Source organism: Phascolarctos cinereus, unplaced genomic scaffold, assembly GCF_003287225.1.
Source record: "Phascolarctos cinereus isolate Bilbo 61053 unplaced genomic scaffold, phaCin_HiC Scaffold_1;HRSCAF=81, whole genome shotgun sequence".
Classification (NCBI taxonomy): domain Eukaryota; kingdom Metazoa; phylum Chordata; class Mammalia; order Diprotodontia; family Phascolarctidae; genus Phascolarctos; species Phascolarctos cinereus.
Genome location: NW_027555514.1, coordinates 156,379,427 through 156,383,238, shown reverse-complemented (window position 1 = coordinate 156,383,238; position 3,812 = coordinate 156,379,427). Strand labels below are relative to the sequence as shown.

Genomic DNA, 3,812 nt, shown 5'->3' with positions numbered 1-3,812 from the left:
ATTACAGAAGGAGGATGTTAATGGGGTTAATTTGAAGCAACTATTTCTTTATGTTTGTTTCCTACAAATATTATGTGTATATAAATAGAGATAGGGATGATATAAATATATAGATATCTTTAACTTAGCACACATACATGTTTGGCAGACTAGAGTGCAAATAGGTTGGAAGGAAGAGGATGCATAGGTAGAAGGAGTACTTTAAACATAAACCCACCTAAATCAAGTATATTTATAAATATTCTTCAAGTTGGGATTGTTAATCAGTTATCAAAAACAAATTAAGAAAAAAACACTTTTCTTTTAGGCTATGATGGAGTCACAAGAGGAATCAAAGAAGGGATAAGACTACTTTGCACACTGCATGGCTTAGTCAGGACTCAATTAATGGTTATTGACAGAGAATTCAGTTCTCATTTTATTTCTTTTTTTCTTTGCTAAAGAGAATGATATTTGGAATGGAAAAAAAAGAAAGCTGAAATTCAATGCAAAAGAATATATTACAAGAGAGAATTTAGCTGTGTTCAATGTATTTGAGTCAGAAGATCTAAATGAACTACACCCAAGGACACCGGAAGAACTACATAATGCAATTTTGTACATAAAATATTGTGGAAAGTGGAAGACATGCTATAGGACTTTAAAATTAATGTCCAAATTAAATTCAGAGATAGAGACAGACAAAGAGACAGAGACAGAGATAGAAAATAATAGAGAGCTTCAAACTTGAAGTCAAAGTCACCAAAATATTATAAATTATTGGCAAAATTCAAAAACCTACTATCAGAAGGATGTTTAGGAAGGAATGTACAAAGGCAACCTCTAATATATATTTTTACTATCTCTTCATCTAAAACAGATCATGCCAGGCTATTTTTTTTTCTGTTTTTGGTAGGGTCAGTACACTCTGTTATTCTACAAATGCTCAGCTCTTGTTACCTTATGGTAGCATAATGTGACACTGAATTCTTGATGGAAATGCCAATGGGGGGAAAAAACTGTGGGAGATTTTAACAAGCTAGACAATCTTTGAGGAAAATTTTGTTGAGCAATTCATTCTGTCTCCTGGAAACTAATCTAGCTTTATAAAGAGGAACATAACAGATTCATCACTAGAGTTTGAATTCTTTGGCCATATTAATTCTCTACACAAAAAGTCCTTGCCCATGAAACAAATAAAAATAGAAATGAACTTTCAGTCTAGTGTTTCTATTTTTTTTCTAACATGGCATGCAGAGTTCTTTTTTATTGCTTTAATGTTTGTTTTACTAAAAGGAGCACTGGGTATTTTAACATGTAGTAGTGTCATGTCATATGTGTCTTAAAACTGCATATTTTAGTAACAAATGAAATTAGTGATATTTTGATAATTCAGAGTATATTTACAATAAAAAAAAACATTGAAGTACTTTTCTCACTAAGACAAATAAAATCCAAGCAAACCTACTTACCCAAAGTTAGAATCAAGTTTGGTAGATTTCAGTGTAATATATAGTCCATGAGTAGCATGTTTGCCCTCCCCCCACCCCATTGCTGCTCGCCATCTGGGCTAAGGATTATTTAATTTTTTTAATTAAGATGTAATTATGTTGACATGTTTCTCATTCCACATCATCTTTGGCCAAGCTCTGCACACACAATTCTCTGGCTAACAATTGGCAGCTTAGTCAGAACAGTCTGGGACACTGGTGATGGAAGAGTTTGCTGTAAAACTTGTAACAACTGCTGTGGCTTCCCACAGACAGCAGCTACATTTGTCAAGTGGTCAACATACTTTTCATAGGCACCTTGGGCTAGTAATTTCTCAGCAAACTGTATTTCTTCAAGGAAGAACTTCTGAACAGCTTCTGCATCCTTAAGGTCAGGTGACTTTGAAAGTGCAGCTCCTCTTTGGCAAGCTTCTGTTTCTTTCTTCACTCTAAAGCCTGTTCTTTTTTTTTTTTCCCAAGCCTGTTCTTGAAGTTGGGGTCTCTGTCTCTTGCTGTTGAAGTAAATATAATAGTGAAAGAAGAGAGCCCTGCACATGCCAATGGTGATCACACCACACCAGCCACCATGTTTCTGGAGCTGCTGGAGATGGAGGTATAAGCAATGGCACCATCCTGCACTGATCCCTAATCTAGGATAGTCAGCTCTCTCCTCTCCTGTGAAGGGAAGAACCAATGAAGAGAGGGGCCTAGTGTTTCCATTTTTATCATGTTAATGTGAAAAGGGAAAGGAAAAGGGAGCAGAAAAAGCCAAAGTAAATCAGACTTTTAGTCTATCTTTGAATATGAATTTTACTTTTGACACTATAAATGTCATGTCTTTATTTGAGACCAACATGGTGACATGCTTTTCAACAAACTGGACCACAAGCAATAATAACATTCATCTAATGAATGAAATAAGAAGATAGAAGGAAGTTGTGGTTAAATAGAAAGGAGGCTCACAAGTTTTTGTTGAATAAGTGAATAAAGAAGTTGGAAAAATTCCCATCATTGTGCATCCAAGGAAACAAGTATCACTATTTGGAAAAACAACTGAACATCTCAACAAGCATGATGTACATAAGCAAAATAAGGCAGGGAAATACTTGTTCCTTATCTGCTATAAATTTTTTTCAAAGGATAAAGTGGTTAAGAAAAAATAAGAACTGAGTAAGGTCCTCCTAAATAAGTCAGTGTAAACCTTAATACTAGCTGGCTTCCAAACAAAAGTGAGCATGGGGAGGATGACAATAATTAAGGTGGAACATATATAGTTTGAGGGAAAAAAGAGCCAAGTAATTTCATAATATGAAAAACCTTATATTATTAATTTTCCTTCAAGAAAAGAGAAAATATGGTGGTACATAGCATGTGAAGGGGAATGGTCTATGTCACCTTTCTCGACATGATTTTTGTCTTGTTAGAATAAGCCTGCATTTCATTGCATTCATGTCTATCCTATAAGTTTTACTGTTCTTTATTCACATCTTGAGCAAGGCCAACCAAAGACAGAATCCACTCTGTTTTAAACCCCTAAGGACACCTTTAGACTCATAGATTAGAAAGTTTCTTTTCCTTCTCCTAGATTACATAAAACTTCCTCTAAAGCCAGTGACTGAACAGATGGGAAGTGAACCATGTTTCTGTGTACTGTAAACACCTGTAAAAATGTATTTCTTATTCAGAAGTCTGTTTCCTACAGATTCCCTTTTATTTTACATGACATTTCATACTTGTCCCTACCTTGACTTATAACAGCGGATGGAATGATGCCTTTTATTGGCATTTTCTACTTGGTAAACAGAGAAGGAACTCTCATTCCATAGCAAATGGCACATAGTACATAGTGAAGACTAAACAACATCATAAAAATGTGTTTTAACAATCAGGAAATTACAGTTAACTGATATGATAATCATTTTTGAATCAATTGTCTGTGTACACACCATCAAACTGCTAGAATAAAAAGGAAAAAAAATAGAAGACAGGCTAAAGATGAGAAGACACTGTGAGTAATTATAACAACTCTAGCCTGACTTTTTCAAAAATTTTCTTGATCATTAAAATGGGAAATTGATGAAGAAAAAGACACTGACATGGACTATGACTACTTTCTACAAGTGTTTAAATAATATGAAGCAATAATAACAACAAAGAAGTCAAAAGATCCCAGAAACTCCCTTTGTCAACAGAACATATTATTTCCAAGCAGACACTGGTTTAGAACATAAAACAGTTTTTAAGATCTTGTAACCATATATGATGTGAAACTTCTTCACTTTGTTTATTTTCATGAACTGATTTTCTTAGCTCCTTTATTTTCTCTTTTATATAAAAAAAAAT

General features: G+C 34.1%; 1 pseudogene; it reads right to left on the bottom strand.

The window, feature by feature from the left end:
• Positions 1 to 1,601: 1,601 nt before the first annotated feature.
• On the bottom strand, positions 1,602 to 2,025 carry LOC110217330 (mitochondrial import receptor subunit TOM20 homolog pseudogene; annotated as a pseudogene).
• Positions 2,026 to 3,812: the final 1,787 nt, after the last annotated feature.